Raw genomic sequence first — 24,433 nt, 5'->3', positions numbered from 1 at the left:
AGATGGTATTTATATGAAGTTTTATGATTTGTCAACAGTTTTTTTTTTTAATCACGTCTTGTTAATCTTTGGGAAAATGCTCTAATTTGGTAAATTGTTTGTATGAAACTGAAAAGGAATTACAGCCTAATTTAAGCAGAAACAATGAAAAAAATCTGTGAAAGAGGGGTAACAGTTTTCTAAGCATAAAAAAACAGACTTGATTTGCAATACTCTGTAGCTTTGTCTCATCTAATTCTATAGACCTAGACTCAAAAACTGGCTAGACTTTCACTCATTTCTATCCAGATATGCTATGCAGCTTTGGGATCAATTCTTCATAGTCTGGAACTGAAAATAAAATGATTCCCAGGTTATAAGATAAAACAAAGGTGGTCAATTAAGCTTTATAAAATGATATTTTTAGAAAATCACAAACTGTTCTTACATAAAAGGATAATTTTTTGCTAATTTTTTCACTATAAAATGTATATATATGCAAATGAAATGTATATAAATAAAATGAAAACTAAAGATAAATATATCAGAACGTTTTGATTTATGAGCTGGTGACTGCTGTTGATAATTTATATATGGATAATGAAAAATTGACTTTTTGGCAAAACATTTATGAAATAGTGGAATATTACAGGTTCTTGAGTTGAATGAAGCCAGAACTCTAAATTCAGAATTATTGCTTTCTACCAGTATAGCTTCAAACTCTTTGCATCATTAACCATCTTACCTATCAAAACCACTACTAAAGTACCTGGCTTGTGGAATGGTTGAATGGGTTAATTATCTACAATGTTTGAAAGCACATTTTCTTTTTCATAGCATGATGTAGTAACATGTATGTCTATAGAGCAATATTTGTGTTTCCAAAGCTGTAATGCAGATAGTGCAGTTGCATACAGCTTAGTTCGCAACATCCAAGTCCTTTTGAATATGTAGATAGACTTTCCCAGAAGAACAGGTACAAACAAGCCCAAACTGTGAAGATTGCAATAAATACATACCTCTTCAATGTTCAAACACAGAGGAACATCCGTAAGTATCAAAACCATTCAGGAAAATATGACCTCTGCAAATGAACTACATTACTAGGGACCATTCCTGGAGAAATAGAGATATGTGATCTTTTGGTCACAGAATTCAATATAGCGTTTTGAGGAAAGTCAAAGAAATTCAGCATAACACAGAGATGGTAATGCCGTATCCTACCAGATTATTTTAACAAAGATATTGAAATAATTAAAAGAATCAAGCAAAATACAGTAGCTCAACACTGCAATTGATATGCTAACAGATGCATTAGAATCCTTTAATAGCAGAATGGATCAAGCAGAAAAAAGAATAAATGAGCTTCTACTTGAAAATACAGAGAAGAGAAACAGAGGAAAATAATAAAAAACAATAAACCATGCATACAAGATCTAGAATATAACCTCAAGAGGAAAAGTTTAAGAGTTATGGCCTTAAAGAGGAGGTAGAGAATGATATTATGTAGAAAGTTTATTCAAAAGGATAATAAAAAAGAGAGTCCCAAAGCAGAAGAAAGATACCCATATCCAAGTACAGGAAGGTTATGAAACATCAAGTAGATTTAACACAAAGAATACTACCTCAAGGCATTTATTAATCAAACTCCCAAAGGTCAAGAAGAATAAAGAAAGACTCCTAAAAGCAGCAAAATTAAAAAATAAAAAAATAAATAACATACAATGGAGTTCCAGTGTATACGGCAGCTGACTTTTCAGTGGAAACCTTACAGACAGGACAGGAGGGAGTGGTATGATATATTTATGCTGCTTAATGGAAAATACTTTTACCCAAGAATAGTATATCCAGGAAAAAGTTCCTTTTCAAAAAAGTTCAAACATAAAAGCTAAATATAGATTTTCCAGAACAAAAACAAAAAAAGCTGAGGAATTTCATTAACACCAGATCTGTCCCACAAGAAATGGTAGAGAGTAATTCAATAAAAAAAATAAAGGATGTTAATTACCAATCAGAAATTATTGAAAAGTGAAAACTCACCTGCAATAATAAATACAAAGAAAAACAAGACTATAATAACACTGTAATTGTGATACATAAACTATCTTAAGTAGAAAGGCTAAATAATGAAAAAACCAAAACTAGCAACAAGAACAACTTTTCAGGGCATAGAAAGTACAGTGATATAAATAGTAAAAAGAAAAAGATAGAAAACAAAAGATATTGTTAACATATAGAGTTTTTATTAGTTAACTTTACGCTTGTCTATGAAAATATTTTAAAGTTGTTATCAGATTAAAATGATGGTTTGTAAGACAGTATTTAAAAGCCTTATGATAACTTCAAATCAAAACATATACAGTGCTTTTACAAAATATGAAAAGCAAGGAATTTAATTATGTTACAAGAACAATGTCACCTTTACTAAATGGAAGACAGGAAGAAGAAAAAAATGAAGAGAATGCCACAAAATGACCAGAAAAACAATAACAAAATGAAAGGAATAACTTCTTACCAATAATAACACTGATTGTAAATGAGCTAAATTTTCCAATTAAAAGTTGTTGAGTGGTCAAATGGATTAAAAAAAACCATAAAGACCCAATGATCTGATATCAACAAAAAATATGCTTCATTCATAATGACCTTCATAGGATAAAAATAGAGGAATGTAACATATTCCATGCCAGTAAACACAGAAAAAGAGCAGAAGTAGGTATACCTATATCAGACAAAATGAGTTTCAAGGCAGAATCTATAAAAAGAAACAAATTTACCATATAACAATAAAGGGGTCAATTTAGAAAGATGTTCCCTATGTTCCCAACACTAGATCACCCAGATATATAAGTAAAATATCAATAGAGTGAAAGAGACATGCAGATCCCAAGACAATAATATTTGGACACTACACTTTCAGCATTGGACAGATCATCTAAACAGAAAATTAGCAACCACAAAAATCAGACTTAATGTGCACTATGGAACAAACATACCTAAGAAATATTTAAAGATTTCATCCAACAACTACAAAACACACATTCTTTTTCTCAGCACATGGATTATTCCGAAAGACAGAACATATGGTAGGTCACAAAACAAGTTTTAAAACATTCAAAAAAATTGAAACACTGTCAATCAAGCATCTTCTCTAACTACAATGGAATAAAACTGGCAACCAATAATGAGAAATTTTGACAAGATTACAAACACACAGAAATTGAACAGTGTGATTCTAAAGGGCCAGTGGGTCAATGAAGAAATAAAGAAGGAAATTTAAAATATCTAATGAAATATATGATAATGGAAACATCACATACCAAAACTTATGGTCTACAAAGAGGCACTACTAAGAGGAAATATTATAGTCATAAATATCTACATAAAAATGAAGAAAGACTTCAAAAACAATTTAATGACTCACCTTAAAGAAGTGAAACAGTAATAACAAACAAATCCTCAAATTAGTAAATGAAAAGAAATAATAAATATCAAACAAAAATAAATGCAAATGAAATGAAGAAAAAAATAACTTTCTACAAAAAGTTCTACAACCTTTTTCTACAAAAAGCTCTACAAAACAAAAAGTTTTTTTTATAAACAAGTAAACAAAATTGAAAAACTGGTAGCCAGATTAACTTAAAAGAGAAAGAGAGAGAAAGACCCAAACAAATGAAATCAGATATGAAAAAGGAAACATTACAACTGAAACTGCAGAAATTCATTAGTGGATAATTAAGGGGTACTATGAACAAATTGTAAAATCTTGAAGAAATAGGCACATATAACCTACTAAGATTGAACGATGAAGAAATCCAGAACCCAGACAAACTAATAACGATAACAAGATTGAAGCTACAATAAAAAGTTTTACGGTAAAGAAAAACCTAGGACCAGGCAACTTCATTGCTGAATTCTACCAAACAGTTTAAGAAAGACTAATGTCAACCCTACTCAAACTATTCCAAAAATAAAGGAGAAGGGAGTAATTCCAAATTCAATCTATGAGGTCAGTATTACCCTACACCAAAACCAGACAAAGATGCATCAAACAAAAGAAAACTACAAGCCAATAGCTCTGATGAATATTGATGCAAAAAATATCAAAAAAAAAAAAAAAACTACCAAACCAAATTCAACAATATATCTAAAAGATCATTAATAATGACCAAATGGGATTTATGCCTGAGATGCAAGGATGTTTCCACATATGTAAATCAGATTTCAACAAATTGAAAACCATATGATAATTTCAATTGATGCTGAAACGGATTTGATAAAGTACAACATTCTTTCATTATTTAAAAAAAATGCACAAAAGCTAGGTATACAAGAAATATACCTCAACATAATAAAATCTATATAAAACAACCCACAGCTATTATACTGAATGGGAAAAAACTGAAAGCCTTTCCTTTAATATTTGAAATACAACAAAGATGTCTCTTCTCACCATGATTATACAACATAGGAGTTAAAGTCCCAGCTAGACATTCATATGAGAGAGAGAAATAAAGGGCATCCAAATTGGAAATGAAAAAGTCAAATTATCTCTGTTTGCAGTTGATATTATCTTATAGTTGGAGAAACCAAAAGACTGCAAGGAAACTATTAGAACTGATAAACATATCTAGTAAAGCTGTAGGATACAAATTCAACATACAAGAATCAGTAGTACTTGTGTATGCCAACAGTGAACAATCTAAAAAAAAATCTCATTTATAATAGCTACAAATAAAATATCAGATACCTAGGAATTAACAAAATAAGTGAAAGATCTCTACAATGTAATCTGTAAAACACTGATGCAAGATATTGAAGAAGACACCAAAAAATGGAAAGATATTCCATATTCAGGTTTTAGAAGAATCAATATTATTAAAATGTCTATACTACATAAAGCACTCTACAGATTCAATGGAATCTCTATCAAAATACCAATGACATTCTTCACAGAAATAGAAGAAACATTTGTAGAGTTTATGCAGAACTGTAAAAGACCCAGAATAGCCAAAGCTATACTAAGCAAAAATAACAAAACTGGAGGAATCATGTTACCTGACTTCAGATATCCTACAGAGCTTTAGTAATAAAAATAGTATAGTATAGTATGGTACTGCCATAAAAACAGAAACATAGACCAGTGTAACGGAATAAGTAACCTAGAAATAAATTCATACATCTACAGTAAACTCATTTTTGACAAAGTTTTCAAGAATATACGTTGGGGAAAGGATAATCTCTTCAGTAAATGGTGCTGGGAAAATTGAATGTTCATATGCAAAGAATGAAACTAGACTCTATCTCTTGCCATATATAAAAATAAACTCAAAATGAATTAAATACTTACATTTAAGACCTGAAACTACTAAGAGAAGACATTGGGGAAGCTCTCTAGGGCACTGGACTGGACAAAACTTCTTTAACAATACCCCACAGGCACAGGTAACCAAAACAAAAATGGTCAAATGGGATTATATCAAGTTTAAAACCTTTTGTGCAGCAATGAAAATAATCAACAAAGTGAAGACACAACCCACAGAATGAGAGAAAATCTTGACAAATTACCCAACTGGCAAGAGATTAATAAATAGAATATACAAGGATCTCAAACAACTCCAAGGGAAAAAAATTAATAATCCAATTAAAAATGGGTAAAAGGGCAGGGTGTGGTGGCTCACAGCTGTAATCCTAGCACCTTGGGAGGCCAAGGTAGGTGGATCACCTGAGGTCAGGAGTTCAAGACCAGCATGGCCAACATGGTGAGACTTGTCTCCACTAAAAATACAGAAATTTGCCGTGTGTGGTGGTGTACGCCTGTAACCTCATCTTCTAGGGTGGCTGAGGCAGGAGAATCACTTGAACCCAGGAGGCAGAGGTTGCAGTGAGCTGAGATTGTGCCATCGCATTATAGCCTGGGTGACAGAGTCAAAGTCCCTCTAAAAAAAAAAAAAAAAAAAAAAAAAAAGATTGGCAGAGACTTTTGAGAAATGAGAAAGGGAAACAGATATATGAGAAGGTGCTCAATATCATTGGTCTTCAGAGAAATTCAAATCAAAACCACAAAGAAACAAAGAAATACCATTTCTCTCCAGTTAAAATGACTTTTATCCAAAAGACGGTAATAACAAAATGCTGGCAAGGATATGGAGTAAATAGTTTGGAGACTCCTCAAAAAATGAAAACTACAGCCACCATATGATCCAGCAATCCCACTCCAAGGTATATACCCCAAAGAAAGAAAATCGGTATATCGAAGAGGTGTCTGCACTCCCATGTTTATTGCAGTATTATTCATAAGAGCCAAGTTTTGGAAGCAGCCTATGTAGTGATCAATAGATGAAGGGATAAATGAAATGTGGTACTTATAAATGATGGAGTATTATCCAGCCATAAGAAGAATGAGATCCTGTCATTTGCAACAACATGAATAAAATTGGTTGTCATTAATTTAAATGAAATAAGCCAGGCACAGAAAGAAAAACTCTGTGTGTTCACACTTATCTTTGGGAGCTGAAAGTTAAAACAATTGAGCTCATGGAGACAGGTAGTAGAAGGATGGTTACCAGAGGCTGGGAAGGGTAGTTAGTGGTGAGGGAAAGAAGGGAATGTGGGATAAGACCTACTATTTGAAAGCACAACAGGGTAAGTAAAATTAACTGTATATTTTGAGATAAATTAAAGACTGTAGTTAGATTGTTTGTATCTCAAAGAATAAATGCTTGAGGGGATGTATACTCCATTCTCCATGATGTGCTTGTTTCATTTTGAATGCTGGTAGCAAAATATCTTATGTACACCATATATACATACGTTTACTATGTACTCACAAAAATCAAAAATAAAGAAATCGAATAAACACTACCTGATATTTGCTAACACAACAGGATAACTATAGTAAAAAAAAATCATGTTATTGTTAATTTAAAAATGACTACTAGTACAATTTATTGCATAAAACACAAAGGACAAGTGTTTGAGGTGAAGGATACCCTATTTATGCAGATGTGATTATTATGCATTGCAGGCATGTATTAACAAATCTCATGTAATCCATAAATATATACACCTACTATGTACCCATAATAATAAAAAATACATTTAAAAAAACAGTAAAGGAGAAAACAACAACATTAGAATGAAACTGTCATACATTTTGACTTCAAGATGTTGACTAACATTGAGTCATATAGGCTAATACATTGAAGACATTTATCTTTCTTTAACAACACTATTTCTTATTTGTTTAAACATTAGATTTTATAAGTTTATAATGTTTTTATTTGATGAGGGAATAATTTAGAATAAATTTTTTTGCAAGTGGCTTTATGAATAATGTTTTCAACAATAGGTAGCAATGTAGCTTCTATTAACCTTTGGGTTTATCTGAAAAACAGCATATATTTCATCCACATTTTTATGATAAATAACAATAAAACAAACAATTCAGGAAATTAAATAAAAAAGAAAGAAAGAAATACTAACACAAATCCTTCAGGTGGAAATGAAAAACCTTTAGAAGGTAACTCAAGAACAAATCAAGAAATAAAGAACACTAGAAAATGCACCTACGCAGGTAAATGCAAAAGACAGTCTAAACTAAATATTTGCTCTATAATTCCTTTATAGATATATAATTTAAGAAACTAATGCATAAATAATAATTATAAATAAGTATTCATAAGAACACAATCTATAAATATTCAATGCAGGACTATAACAATATAAAGAGGGAGTGTCAGAGATGTATAAGGGCAGAGTTTTGTATACCATTGTAGCAAAGGTGGTAATAACATAAATTTTTATAAACTTATTTTGTAAATTCATGAATTTACAAATATATGAAATTTACAAATATATGAAAGTGAAACATCACATTCTTAACCAGTGAATTTAATTATCCATCCACATTTTCCCCATCCCCATCACCAATTACTCTTCCCAGCCTCTGATAACCATCCTTCTACTCCCTATCTCCATTAGTTCAATTGTTTTAACTTTTAGCTCCCAAAGATCAGTGGGCACATATGAAGTTTGTCTTTCTGTGCCAGGCTTATTTGACTTAAAATAATAACCACCAGTTTCATTTACATTGTTGCACATGGCAGGATCTCATTCTTCTTATTGCTGAGTGATAATCCATCATATATATGTACCACATTTTATTTATCCCTTCATCTGTTGAGGGATATATAGGCTGCTTCCCAAACTTGGCTCTTGTGAATAGTGCTGCAATAAACATGGGAGTGCAGACACCTCTTTGAGATACGGATTTTCTTTCTTTGGGGTATATAATTTGGAGTGGGATTGCCCGATCATATGGTGGCTTCATTTTTCATTTTTTGAGGAATCTCCATAAATTAAAAAGTTTTATTGTAATTTTTAATGAAATCGCTAAAAAAAATCTAAAGCATAAATGTAAAATAAAATGAGAAAGGAATAAAAATGGTATACTGTAAAAATTAAATACCAAAGAAAGTAGCAATGAGGCAATTGAGGAACAAAACATGTATAATATATAAAAAACAAACAGAAAAAAATGGCTGAAGTGCTTCCTGATGTATAAGTTAAAATGAAAATAAATTGTTAAAATAATAGTGAATTTATATATATATATATTCAACTACCTGCTGTCTGCAAAAGACTCACTTTAGATCCAAAGGCACATTGTTGACAATAAAAGAATGAATATATATATCATGCAAACTGTAAGAGAAAGAGAGCAGAAATGGCTATGCATGCTCATACCAGAAAAACGGACTTTAAGTCAAAAATTGCCGCAAGGTAGAAATGACATTATACAGAGAGAAAAGCCAAATTCATCAAGAAGATATAACAATTATAAGCATACACACCTAACAAAGGAGCCACAAAATACATGAAGCAGAAAGTTAACAAAACTAAAAAGTGAGTTAGACAGTTCTACAATAATCACTGGAGTTTTCCATACTCTATTTTAAGTAACAAACAGAACAAGATAGAAGATAAATAAGGAAATAAAACACTTGAATAACATTGCAAAACAAGTAGACGTAACAGACACTTCAGCCAAAGTCACCAAAGTCAGCATATTCCCAAATGCACCTGGAAAATTTTCCAGTTTAGGCCACAGAGAAAGTATCAGTAAATGTAAAAGTATTTGAATTATACAAATTATTTTATCTGACTATAATAGAATGAAATTGTGACCAAGAACAGAAAAAAATGTGGAAAATTCACAAATATACGGAAAGTAAAACATCACATTCCTAAACAGCCAGTGGGTCAAAGAAGAAATCACAAGCAAAATTAGAAAGTACTTTGAGACAAATGCAAATAAAGATACAATTTGAAAAAACATATGGGATTCAATGAAAGCTGTGCTTAGAGACAAATTTATGGCTCTAAAACCATACATTAAAGAGTGGAGTAACAAATAACCAAACTTTCTGTTTTATTAAGCAATTAGAAAAGAAAGAGCAAACTAAACTCAAGGTGAAATGAAGAAATGAAATAATAAAGGTTAAAGATAAATGTAATAGAGAATAGTGAAGAATAGAGATTGAAAGAAATAGATATTTGGTTTTTTGAAAAGATTTTTGTAAAATTACAAAATCATAGGTAGATTAAGAAAAAAGAGAGAATACTCAAATTATTAAAATCAGGGACACTATTACGGGGTAAATATAAATATAATTATGAAAAAATACTATGAAAAATAAGACAACAAATTAAATAGCCTAGATGAAATGGACAAATTTCTAGACAAATACACATAACAAAACTGACTCAAGAAAAATAGATTATATCAACAGTTTTATAAAAGTAAGAAATCTGAATCTGCACTGAAAAACCTCACAACGAAGAAAAGTATAGCTCCACATGGGTTCGTTGGTGAATTATAAAAAATATGGCAAAAAGAATTAATAATCTTCAAAATCTTTCAGAAGTTGCAAGAGAAACCACTTCAAACTCATTCTATAAGGAAAGTATTGCCCTAATAACAAAGTCAGACAAACTTTAAGAAACAAAAACTTATACTGAGAAACAACCCAAAACTTCTTATAAATATACAAGTTAAAAACCTTAGCAAAATAATAGCAAACTTACTCAGCAGTATATTAAAAATCATTATAAACCATGACTGAATGGAATTTATCCCAGCAATGCAAGAATGATTCAATATACATAAATCAATCAATGAAATATATTAGTAGAATGAAAAAAAAACTAAAAACACCACCCATAATCACAAGTAGTGCTCGAAACACATTTGAAAAAAAATCAATGCCCTTTCTTAATTAAAAAAAAAAAGAAATAAACTAGAAACTGAAAGAACTTCCTCCATTTGATGAAAAAACATACAGCTAGTATCTTACTCCATTGTGCAAGAATGAAAGTCTTCCTCTAACGTCAGAAATAAGACAAAAATGATCACTGGGCCAAATCTATTCAGCATTGTAGTGGAAGTTCTAGAAGGAATAATTAGGCTTTACAAAGTAATAAAACTTACCCAAAGTGGAAAAGATGGACCTGGCATGTTGGGTCACACCTGTAATCCCAGCACTTTGGGAGGATGAGGCAGGCAGATCACTTGAGGTCAGGAGTTTGAGACCAGCCTGGTCAACATGGTGAAACCCCATCTCTACTAAAAACACAAAATTTAGCCAGACGTAGTGGTGCATGCCTGTAATCTCAGCTACTGGGAGGGCTGAGGCAAGAGAATTGCTGTAACCCAGGCTGCAGTGACCCGAGATTACACCACTGAACTCCAGCCTGGGAAACAGAGTGAGACTCAGCCTCAAAAAAAGACAAAGCAAAACAAAACAAAAAAAAACTGCCAAAAATATAAACACATGCACACAAAGTGGAAGAGATGAAGCTATTATTAAAATTTATCTTTATTTCAGATGATATATCTTACATATAGGAAATATATAAAGAAAAATATGACTGGGCATGGTGGCTTATACCTGTAATCCCAGCACTTTGGGAGGCCAAGAGAGATGGATTACATGAGGTAGGAGTTCAAGACCAACCTGGCTAAATTGGTGAAATCCCATCTCTACTAAAAATGCAAAAATTAGCCAGGCATAGTGGCTGGTGCCTGTAATCCCAGCTACTTGGGAGGTTGAGGCAGGAGAATCAGTTGACCTAGGAGGTGGAGGTTGCAGTGAGCCGAGACTGAGCCATTGCACTCCAGCCTGGGTGATGAGAAAGAGACTCGTCTAAAAAAAAAAAAATTTCAAATACTCAATAAAGATATGAAAAGATAATTAACTTAATTAGTCATCAGGGACATGCAATTTAAACCCACAATGAGATTCTACTTTATACCCATACCAAGTGTAGAATGACTACAATAAAAAAAAAGTCAGATTATAAATATTGGTGAGGATAAATATGTGTAGTAATTAGAATACTTACAGATTGTTAGTGGGAAGGTAAAATGATTCAACCACTTTGGAAAATAATCTGAAATTCAATTAAAATGTAAACATAGTATTACCATTGATCCAGTAATTCCCTTCTTGGCATATATCCAAGAGAAATGGAAATATAGAAAGATACAAGCAAAAACTTGTACATGAATATTTATAGCAGCAAAGGTCAATAACAGTCAAAAGATGTGAAGAACCCAAATTTCCACCAATGAATGAAATAGATTAACAAAATGTGGGATTTTTCTGCAGTGTAATATTATTTGACTGCCAAAATAATAATGAAGTACTGATACATACTACTGCATGAATGTACTTTGAAAACATTAAGTAAAAGAAGGTAATCATACAAGATTATGTATAACATAATTTCACTTATAAAAATGGCAAGAATAGGAAAACATAAAGACAAAAAGTAGATTACTGTTGATGTATGGCTGGGAAGTTTGGGAAACTGGTATGTAATATCTAAAGAGTATTGGCTTTCTTTTTGAGGTAATGAAATATTTTAAATTTGATCATCATGATTGTACAACTCTCTGAACATATTTAAAAATATGTACACTTAAATCAGTAAATTTTTGCATCCTACAACTTTCAAAATTCTTACTTCTCGTAAAATTTAGCAAATCCATTATATTTTCTACATAGATAATGCTGCTGTCTGCAGATTAAAATAATTTCTCCTTTTATTTTAACATGAATGTATTTTTAAATATCTTATTATGCTTATTATAGGCACAAGCACAATACTGAATAGAAATAATGAAATATATGTGTCCTTTTCCTGATTTTTACTGGGAAAACATTCAGTCATTTACTATTAATTATGATGTTAAATACGGAGCTTATATAGATGTTTATATCAGACTGAGGAAGTTCTTTTTTTGCTAGTTTGCAGAATGTTTTTGTCAACATTGGATTTTGAATTGTAATTTTTTCTGCATTTATGAAGTAGGTTGATATTGGCTATCATGAATCAAAAGCATTTTTCTGGCTCTTTGGAGCCAGATATAGGATCATCTTCACTTCAATCACATATTACGTAATTAGATATCTGAACAAAATTAATGAAGATAATGATATTGGATTTTGGGTTGGAACCAACAGCATTAATTCACCTAACTTTCATCTGAAGCCTCTTCTACTTCCCCAAACTTATCTAGTCAAAATTTATGTGTCCAGAATATGTTATTTTAGTCCTCTCTGCCTTTGAATATTCTGTTAGATATATTTAACTTACACATTTTTAATATCTCCATTTTCATGATATACTTATAGGCATGCTTCAAAACTCAAAAATAATTTAAATTTATTAGCATAATTTTTTATGAAGAGTTAACTAGCCTCCTTTTTAAGCTTCCATATAAAGACACAAGCACAGTATTCTTTTTGATATAACCCATTGGTACTACAATGTGTATACTATTTGGGGAGCTGGGGACAAGGCATCACCACAATAACCAGGAGCTATTTAACATTTTTCAGAAAGTTCAAAATTTTTCTATGTCCTTGGGTCTATTATTATGCTAGGTCATTCAGAACCATGCTTTACAGAGTAACACATAAAATTCAAAAAGAAATGAAATTGGGAAACTGTTTCAGAGGAAACAAAAACTGCCTTTTTAGAGGCACTAGAATCTAACTAGAAAGTCACTACATATATTTTATTCTTATTAGCTTTGATAGAAATATCTTATTAAATGATACTGTCTCATAACCTAATTTATGCGAATATCAACATTTCTTTTTGGATTAAATATTAAACTAAATATTGTCAATGATAAGTGCCTACTGTGGAGAAAGTACCTATAATAATTAGTTTACCTTCAGCACTGAATTTTATTTTTCCTCTCTTTTACACCTTTATGAATTATCTAAATGAAGGAATTAGCAGTGAAGTAATATGATTCTTATGTGACTTGAAGAACAAAGTTTCTAAGTAACAAAATCACAGTCAAATATGAAATAAAATTATGGATTTTAGAGAATATCCTGATGACTAATCTGTATATATTAGAAATGATAATATATGAAAGGTCTAAAGTAATGAGAAACATTTCACCAAGAGAGGTGACTAAACACCACCAACAAAAGGAACAAATACATGAATATAACAACAAATACAAAATGAAGAGATGTCTTGTACTTAGAATTGATATTGTTATTGATGATACCGCAGCTGCAATATCGTGCTGATTCTGGGGCACTTCAATATCAGGCATATGTAGTAATGCCGGAAAGAGCCAAGGAAAAAAAATAAAAGTGAATAATGGGAAAGGGAGTCTTATTTACGGGGGAAGATTAAAGCAGTGTAAAATTTACAGCTGGCTAAGGGAATATGAAAATGATCTGCAAATATTTGAAAGATGTAAATAACAAGTAGAAAAAGAATTCTGGAGGAGGAAAAAGAATTAAAGGCAATGCAATCTGAATGAAAAGTGGCAGGGTTATTTATGTCAAGTAAACATTAAAACACACACATAACTTCCTGGCAGAATTGCTAAACAGAAGCACAGTCTTTCTCCTTAAGCATTAAATGCCTTTCTGCATAAAACAGTGAAATGTGTTATTTTATGTATTACCCATGTATTGGCAGGCAGAGTGTGTAAATTATTTTATCAAAACCAGAATGAAAAGACACACGATATATTTTCTGATTCGCTATTTTGAATCTATTGAGTAAGACTCCAGTTTTTCTCTTGATTTGAGAATGTAAAAGCATATTTTCAGTTTTTAAATTTTTCATGTAAGAAGTGATTGAGACTGGCTCACCAGTAAAACCATAAGCAAGCAAAAAAGCTTTGCCAAGATGTTGCTCAAAGAGCAGAGGATGAATGATTGTCATTTAAGTAGAATCACAGATGGTCACTACTCCAATGTAGTATTTCAATATGTACATCTGTGGAGTTGGACTCTCAGATCCTTGAATTCTTCTCCAATTATGTTGTCTAACAAGATGAATTGACAATCCAGTCCTATGTATATTTTGTAGAATTCCTAATTACTATTTACACACCCTAAAAAATCGATTTGAAGTGTTTCATGCTTTTATTGTCTCCTCCAGCATTTACAACCAGTTCTTTAAAACTGCTTCTCTTGCATTTTATTTGCAGTAAACCTCAGCAGCAGCCCCCTACATCTTTATTTCACTCTTCCCAAAGCTTGAATCTTTCGGTTCAATATCATAATCATTTGCTTGCATGCACCCTCAAATTTCTTAGACATCTCTCCCTTCTTTGTGATTTCATGGAAAATGAAACTTATTTCCAGATTTTCACTTACTTCACACCTGAATGTGGATTGAGAAAATATTTTGTAATGTTTGCAAGGCAGTGAAAGTTATTTCAAATCTATTATCTCCCACTTCTACAATAGTTGGATGCCCAGGTAGATAACTATTGCATTATACTTTTCAGCATCCTATTCCCCTATGGCAGCTGTGCTGATTTCACTGATTAAATGCCAGCAGAAGTGATGTTTTCATTCTTTGTTGTTTTACTTACAAAGGAATTTAAACAAACAATCTTCTGTGATCATTTGTGTATGCGAGTCATATTCGAATGTGCAATTCAAGTCAGTCCCTAGAGAAAAATAAAGATAAAATCTGCTAAGAAGCCGGGTCATTTAATAACCTTCTGTAGCAGGAGGATAGCTCTGAAACCTGGAGCTCCCACCTTAGTTCTGTTACTTGAAAAAGGGAGAAACACAGCTTTATTTTGAGGATTTCTTAATTAAAATTGCTTACCTTTTAACTGAAATTATTCAGATGGGTTCCGTCATATTCACTACCACTGTCCTCAGTATGCTTCTAGTGTTTCGATATTTGACTGGTCTTTTCGTGTTCTCACTCCTCTGAATAGTGATTTCAAACATTGTTTTCTCTTAGGCACATGACAACTCTTTCCTCATTCTGTCTTCATTTTCTAACTGCTCTTGTTTCACTGAAAACATAAGAAAAAATGATCAATCAAAGGAGAACTTCCCAAATTACACACCACCAAACATACCCATTTACACAAGCTGGTATGCTTTTTGTGTATTGATTAACCATATGATCAATCCCTAGACTCAAAGCTATCACTCCAGTGATTTTTCACTTCTCTACTACATTATCAGTTTTTCTTCTATTTTTTTAAGCCAAGCCAATCAGCACTAAATATGCAATTAGACATTCTATCAATAATAACAGCAATAACAACTTTTTGGTGTTTACTTTTCTCTCCACCAGCTACTCCATATTTCTCCTCTGTTCTTTGGAGACAGTCCATTGCCTAGACCAAAGTTAAAAAGTGATCAATAGTTTCTTTAGGTATTGAATATTGTATATATGCCAAATTCTTTATTTTAAGCAGGAAAAAATTAAAGAGTACAATGGATTTTTTTTTTTTTTTTTTGAGACATGGTCTCGCTGTGCTGCCTAGGCTGGAGTGCCCTGGTGCGATCACAGCTCAGTCACTGCAGCCTCAACCACCTTTAAGTGATGCTCCCACCTCAGCCTCCCAAGTGCCATGAAAAACATGCTTACTATATTTCGCAAGGCTATGTTACCAATTATACTCCATTTTTTATACTTCAATATAAAGTAAAGTAGGGCATCTTTGTAATTTCATTCAATCCCAGAAAGTATTCTATCCCACACTCAGGTTACTAATTGGAAAGTAATACAACTTAGAGAATTGGAATAGACCTATAGATACATGCATCCAAGAAGCTTGAATCACGAGACTACCCCAAAGTCTTTCTGGACCTGCAGAAATGAACTACTCCTCCTTGTTCAAGTCTAATGCTCTCCCATTGCTGCAGACCACTCCCTAGCTTGCAAGATAACGCATGGCTTCCATGAGATCAAGATCCACTTGACTGGGGTCAACTACATTACCACCTGGCCAAAAAAGTGCTGATCTTGTTATGATATAAAAGATAACATAAGCCAACAGAGCATCAGAATCCATCCGATGTGAATCCATCCAATGTGAATCCAATACCTCAGAAAGACGTTTTTTGTTTTGTTTTGTTTTGAGACAGAGTCTTGCTCTGTCGCCAGGCTAGAGTGCAATGGCGCAATCTCTGCTCACCGCAACCTCCGCCTCCCGGGCTCAAGCAATTCTCCTGCCTCAGACTCCTGAGTAGCTGGGACTACAGGTGCGCACCACCACGCCCAGCTAATTTTTATATTTTTTTTATAGAGACGGGGTTTCACCATGTTGGCGAGGATCGTCTCAATCTCTTGACTTCCTAATCTGCTCGCCTCGGCCTCCCAAAGTGCTGGGATTACAGGCATGAGCCACCGCGCCCGGCCAAGAAAGACTGTTTTAACCTAAATCCTGAGTTTGATAGATAAAACTAATTAGAACACACAGTTGAATAAAAGTCTCTGATCCCTGACTATATAATTTGAAAAACACTATATTTTATAGTTGTCACACTCTCAGGCCCTTACTTAATTCCTTGCTTGTGGGATTAAAGCCTTTCTAAGGCAGAAGACCAAACAGAAACCTATGAAATTGTGCACTTCCCTTTCAACCCTGACAAAGTTTATAAATCAAAAACTATATGTCATCCTAAATAAATACCGAGGTTAATACCACCATAAAAAACTTAAAAGATACAGAGATGTTGAATCCCATCATATTTGTATTTAATTTACCTATAGGGTCACTACAAATACCAGATGGATCCTAATGAGTAATTGTGAACCATCATAAATTTGGTCATTTCTGGTATAGCTGCTTTGCCAGATATGATATAATTATAGAAAACTTGATCCTGTTGATCTAGTCAATGCTTTTTTCTATATCCCTGTAAAAAAAAAAAAAAAAAAAAAAAAAAAAGGAACAAGAAACAGTACGTATTTAAGTAGGATGGAAAGTAGCATTGAAGATGAACCTGCTGCTATAATATAGTCCCCAAAAGACGTAACCCTAAAAAGCAAGAAGTGTGCTTTGTTTGAAGTGGAAAGTGTCCTACGTAGTAATTCTATAAAGTAGTGAATTGGGGAATGACTTAGCTAGTGAGTGAGGGCCTTAAGGGCTATAAAGGTTAGGCATAAAAGTATACAGAGTCCTAGGTGAGTAGGTGCAGAGTGAGTGAAGACATTTACATTATTTGCTAACCTTCACCACACAGTATTGACCACAAAGCAGGATCAAAGTCGTTTCTTAGAGTAACTCAGGATAGATAGAAATATTTTGTGAGTGATGTCAGCAGGGTTCTTATATGGAACATCCTAAGACTGGTGCAATAGGCTGATTAAAGAGTAGCCATGGTGGTAAGGAGGTAAACTTTTCTTTGGCTCAAAAGCAGCGATCCCACACATCAAGGCTCTTCAATGGTAAATATATAACCTGTCAGCAACAAAGACTAACATTGACTCTGCCATATAGTACTGTCCCTTGAGAAGACTAACCAGTAATTTCATGGCGAGTCATTGAATTGGAACTCTTTCACCCTGAAAGTTGGTAATAGCTCCTCTTGACTGGAATCCATACACATTTCAGTCATATATTATTCTTTTCCACAGGGCCTCAGCCAGCAACAATCTGAGGGCTAACAAAGTGTTTGATATACTGCCTTGTAATCATACATAACATTGCCCCAAACCAAAAGGCCCGATTTACAGCAAAGGAAGTATGGTTGTAAATACATGGCCGTGGGATCCTGTAGTCCTTTTCGTCATCTCTCGCTGACCAACCAGAGCACTCAGACTTTTAGAGTGATCGAATAGCCTTTTAATAAGCCTTGAATGTGTATTTACGTCATCATTTTAGAGAAGACAAAATTTGAGTATGTGTCACCACCTACCTCCAAATCAATAGTTATTATAGAACTTTTTATCCTCAAATTGTAGCAGATATGAGTCTAAGAACTGACATTTGAAAGTATAAGTGGCCCCAATTATCATCAATCCCAGTGGCTGACTGTATGAATTTGTGCTTTCTTTTACCATATCTTTAGCCTCTACTTTTCTAGTTGCCTTTTTTTTTTTTTCAAAGAGGGCAAGCATCTTCCAAGGGCAATCATGTAAATATATTCCCTTTATCCTTTTAGCCACATCGGGCTACTTCTGCATAAAGCCAGAAGCAAGAAAAAGGGTCACTGCTATGGTTGGTGGTAATTTATCCTTACTGTAGGAAGTAGAAGAGTTGCCATTTCAATGATGAAACAGAAGATTATGCTTGCCACTGAGAGGATCCACTGACGTGTGTCTTGTTACTTCCATGTTCAATTGTCTTATGGGAAGAACAAATGCATCAGTCAAGGTCTAAGAAGTGCATGGTGCAACCTAGACTCCTAGATGAAGGTACAGGTCTCCCTATCAAGTTAACCAATTTGGTGGCAGAAGTAGTAATCAAGGTTGAAGGTAATTTGAATGAGTAATAGAGAAGAAAGATAATGACTACCCGTTATTTCCTCAAGACCAACTGCACTGTCATGGTCTGTAGTTTGTCCACTAATTTTCTTTTAAATTTCATTTTTTCAACCAGAAACTGTTTACTGCAAAAGAAGCTGCCTTACCCCAGGCTAAATTATTTTGTTAGGGGCAGTCTGTGTCCAGTGATGGATGAGGCCAGGTATAAAGGACAGAATCTTAATTTATAGCTTCTCTGAATAGTCATCCAGGCATCAGAACTCTCTGTGAGACTGTCTAAAGCCTCTGCTGCAACTTTATCAAAAATTAGCTTTAGGTAGAATTTAAGAATTTTACTCCACTTTCACCTTCCAAAATTATACTGGTATCTTAAATGCCTTGAATTCAGGAATGTAATATTACATATCAATATAATACTTTTAAATGTGTCATTGAATATAAAGGAAAACATATTTAAGAAAATACAAGATGTTAAAAATAAAAGATAATATTTTCAGAAAATAAATACTTTGTTCAATCTGTTTTTCAGAATGTGATTATTAGTTTATCTGCCAGTTGATTATAATTGTAGTTTAGTATTCCAGTTATGAAAGTCATATTTTTTATTAGAAGGAAATTTTAGCTTGAGAATTAACCAAAATTCCTGAGCATGAAAAAATTTTTAAATCTTTTCACTGAATTAGGTTATAAACTTAGTGCTCCAAGAGTTACTTGCAAATAAATTATATCATAAAATATTCTCTAGAAGCAGGCACCCAAGTATCTTATTTCTCTGTGTATTGGCAGGACATTTAAAAAATTTGCCACTTGTAAAGTCCATTTGGAATTTAAATAATAGATATCTAGAGACAAAAGAGTTTGTAAAATATTGTGGATTTACTTCTATTACATATTATTTGCATTTAATATCATATTCACTTATTATTCAAATAGTATGTTTATCATGGTGTTACAATTTGTAATTTTGTATTTTGTCTTCATTTGGATAGTTAAATACAAATTTAGAGACTATTTTATATTATGCATACTGTATAGATATATATAAAATCTGAGATATAAGTATCAGATATAACAATATTGTCTAGAAGAAGATATTTTCAAAAATATAGATGTGTTTACTCTTGTGTTCAAAAAAGTATAAAGATGATATGAATGAACATTATATTTCTAATTATAGTAATTATTTGTCATATCTGTAGTGAAAAGAATTGATTCTATACATGAGCTCATTAGTTGTTACAAAGGAAAATTTATTTAATAGAGTTTTTTCTTTTCTTTTTAAAAAAATGCATACAGTGTTTTTATTTTACTACATGAAGAGAAGTCACCATTAAACGGGGGTTATTTATAGGTTTCAAATGACATGAACTATATATCTTGAGATAAATTTTAGCAGAGTAGGAAGAGATCAAAATTAGATGAAAACTGGCAATAAAGGCTTTATCAAAATAAGATTTTATTTTATACGTGGTTAGATACAAGTCTGTACACCACTTTGACACACCAATCTCATATAACGTATTGTTTATGTTATTGCATTATCAGAAAGAAAATGCGTATGTGTAGGTAAAAAATATACACCTATAAAGGAAATGTTAAAATCTATCAACGATCGGTAATGTTGTAATTATATGTTTATTTCGTAAACACTTATATACTGTGTACCAGGTACCAGGCATAAGGAATGAGTATACAAAAAGGTATATGAAAGTCTATTATGATATTAATACTAAATTGCAATGTATTATGTACTTTTTGACCTATTTCTTTTCAATCTAACGCAGGAGTCAGCAAACTATTTTGAGGGAGAAAGTCAAATAGTAAATAGTTTAGGTTTTGGGAACCTCGTATGGTTTGTTGTATATTCTTTCTTGCATTTTTTACATTTTCTCCACACTTTAAAAATGTAAAATATATTTATAGAAACAGGACACAAGCTGTAGCTTGTCAAGTCTTGATCTAAAAATGTAGTATCATTGTGCCTAATTCTTCTCATTAACTGAAGAATTTGAATGCCAGCTCAGTCTTTTCTACTTCGAGGGTGTTCATCATTTCTTTGTAATTTAAACAGTTCTTTGCATGACCCATTCAATACACTGGCTTTTACGCTGGACTGGATATAATTGACAATCAGCATTTATTTCCACCCTCTAGTTTTCTTTCCTGTGTTGCAGAGATAAGACATTGATTTCAGAGTCCCTTGATGTTACATTCTAAATAATAATAAAGTTATGCAAATTCTATCATTCCATAAAATTTGAAAGACAAGTAGTTAAGCAGAAGCCACACTGGGTGCTTTCTCTTGGTGAACAAGATCACAGATTTATAATGTTGAGTCATTCACTTCATAATATTGAAAGATGACTGCAGTGTTAAAAGCAGCTGGATTTAACTGTCCGGTATCTATCATCTTGTGCACATTTTTGCAGCAATTTCCTGATCTTGGATCCTTGAATTTCAGGTTGCAGGTTCAGATATTACCCCAGTAGTTCAAGCATTGATTTCTTAGTGCTCCACATACATAATTGGCAAAGATAATAACTCTATCAGGGGTCTGTTTTTTTGTTTACTGGCAATCATTTAAGAAGCCTTAGCCCAGAGTCAACTCCTTTAGAACTTCTAATAAATTTTAAGCATCTATTTTCTTGTTTTAAATTACATTCTACTAAAATACATAAAATAATTTCTGCCTTTTCTATATATCTTTAATGATAAGCTATTACATACTCAAAGTAGTTGTGGGCACACATATGCTCAAAGATGAGAAACAGATTGATTTATGTGACATTGTTGAGTTTGCAGGGAAACTTATGATCCCCTGGTAATGGAACATCAGTAATTCATAACATGCAACAACAAAATATGTAAATTATTACTTGTGGTCACCTGTAATCAAATACTTATGTGGTTACCATTATGTTGTAAATAAAGAATTCAAGAAACAAAAGGGTGGAGTAGTAATTTCTGTCTGAATCAAAATATTTCAAGAAAGAGACAAGAGCAGAGGTTTAGTGCTTAATTCAATACAAGATGAAGAGCTAGGGAGATTTTATGTTGATCCTGAAATAATTTCTTTTATATTAGCCACACAGAAAACATAGCTTAAAGTCATATGCAAATCTAATGCTTTAAGTCGCTAATATAGAGAACAGTTGAATTCACAGATTTTTCTAGGTGTCATAAATTTAAAAATTGGGTGTATTTGAAAAAAAAAATAGGTATCCAAATCACCGAAATGGTTGTATTTGGGTGGATTCAGTTGATGTTGAATACCCCAAATCATTCCAATATAAGCAGCCTTTTATCCACTCTTTTAAGAAGTTTGCATCTACCTTGCGTAGAAACACTATACATTGCTTGAGGTAGTAATCTCCTTTGTTTATTCTGCTTCCACTTCTTCTTCACATATAGAAGAAATAGAATATCCAGAAGAACAACAACAAATGCTCCACAAAATGAAACAAGGTTTTATTTATTAGGTTGAATCATATGAAATTAAAATTATTTGACTCTGTTGACATTAAAAAATTACAATTTATGTATCTTATTCTAAAAATCATTATGTGTACTAATAATATATGTAGGAATGGCTAGTAGGTGAACCTAGAACAGATAGCATGAATTGTAAATTAAGTTTGTCATAAATATTTTGATATATACACTACATTCTAAATTCAATGTGATTGTTTATACAGCTCAGAGTGGTTTTAACTGCTTGCTTGATTTACTGATTGAAAGCTCAATATAACAATGATCTACTTTAAAATCATTTGATGTCAAAGATACCTTGGCTTAATGTTGAGGAAGAAATATTAAGATATAGGAATATCTTTGACAGGACCACTACAATCTTTTGTTAGCCATTACATTGGTTGTGCTTTGGCTTCAGGGTTACACTGGTAAAGCCATGTTGCATCTTCTGTTATAATTCTTCAAAGAAATGCTTCACACTCTTGATATCACTTTTTATTTATTTATTTATGTAAATTTTAATTTATATACAGGAGGCATATGTGCAGATTTGCTGCATAGATATACTGTGGGATGCTGAGGTTTGGACTTCTAGTGATACCATTGCCCAAATAGCAAAAATTATTCCTGATAGGCAGTTTTCAGTCTTTTAGCCCTCCCTCCTTCTCCTAGTTAGGAAAGCCCAGTGTCTATTGTTTTCATCATTGTGTTTGTGTGTACCCAATGTTTAGCTTCCACTTATAAGTGAGAAGATGTGTTTGATTTTCTGTTTCTGTGTTAATTTGCTTAAGATAATAACCTCCATCTGCATTCATCTGGCTGCAAAAAAAAAAAAAAAAAGAATTTTTTCTTTTTTATTTTAATGAGGTCTTGCTCTTTCTTCAAGCAAAGTGCAATGGCACGATTTTGGCTCACTGCAACCTCTGCCTCCCTGGTTCACATGACTCCCCTCCCACAGCCTCCTGAGTAGCTCAGACTACAGGCACACACCACCACACCTGGCTAATTTTTTTGTATTTTAGTAGCGATGGGGTTTCGCCAAGTTGGCCAGGATCGTCTCTATCTCCTGACCTCGACCTGCCCCCCTCAGCCTCCCAAACTGTTGGGATTACAGGTGTAAGCCGCCACACCCAGCCTGTTGTTCCTTTTTATGACTATGTAGCATTATATGGTGTATATGAACCACATTTTCTTTATCCGATTTTATTGGTGGGTACCTGGGTTGATATTATAATTTTGCTATTATAAATATTGCTCTGATGAACATATGAGTGCAGGTGTCTTTTTGGCAGAATGATTTATTTTCCTTAGAGTAGGTATCTAGTAATGGGACTGCTGGATCCAGTAGTGGTTTTGCAGTTAGATATTTGAGAAATATTATTAATAATAATTATGGTAGCTAATATGCCAGTTCCTTAAGGGTTTCTCTGTATATTGTTGCACCATATGTGAATAAACACTATTTATCTATCATTTAAAGAATACACTAATTACAAATAAATTACTTTATTAACAACATATATACATATTTTCTTTTTTCCAGTAGTTTTAATAATTTTTGCTTTTCAAAAATGTTGTCTCTGTTACCAAATTTGTCAAATGTATAGCACAATATTTGTTCATATCATCTTATTAGGCTTTACAAGACAAAAGTTCCTTCTCTTTTTTTCTAATATTGATAAATCATGTCTTTTCTTGATTTTATCTTGATTTGTGTCACTAAAAGATTGCAATGGCTTCCTGAATAATTGATGCTTTTGTCATTCATAAAATGTTTATTTCTCTCTATCTCTGTAGTAAGCTATAATTAGTTTTTCATTAATATGGCTATTTCAGTTTTCTTTTCATTGATGCCTGCCTGATATATGTATTTTCATTCTTTTAACCTATCTTGCTTTTGCTATACGAAGTTTATGTCCTGTACGGAGCATATATTTGATTTTTTTTAAATACAGCTTGACAATACCCACTTTACAATTGGCTTGTTTAAGCTATTTACATAGAATTAAGCTACCAGTGTCACCTTTGTATTTGTTTTGTATTCGTACAATTTTTCCCTATCATTTTCCCCTTTCTCTATTATTTTTCTTGATTAATTGACATTTGGAACAAGAACCAAGTATTTTTCTCATCACTTCATATTGTATTCTTTTTTTGTACTACCTTTAGACATTTCAAATCAGATTCTTCT

This window comes from Sapajus apella, unplaced genomic scaffold (genome assembly GCF_009761245.1).
Source record: "Sapajus apella isolate SASKATOON/1434 unplaced genomic scaffold, GSC_monkey_1.0 scaffold131, whole genome shotgun sequence".
In the NCBI taxonomy this organism is placed as follows: domain Eukaryota; kingdom Metazoa; phylum Chordata; class Mammalia; order Primates; family Cebidae; genus Sapajus; species Sapajus apella.
Note: the sequence above shows the minus strand (reverse complement) of the source record.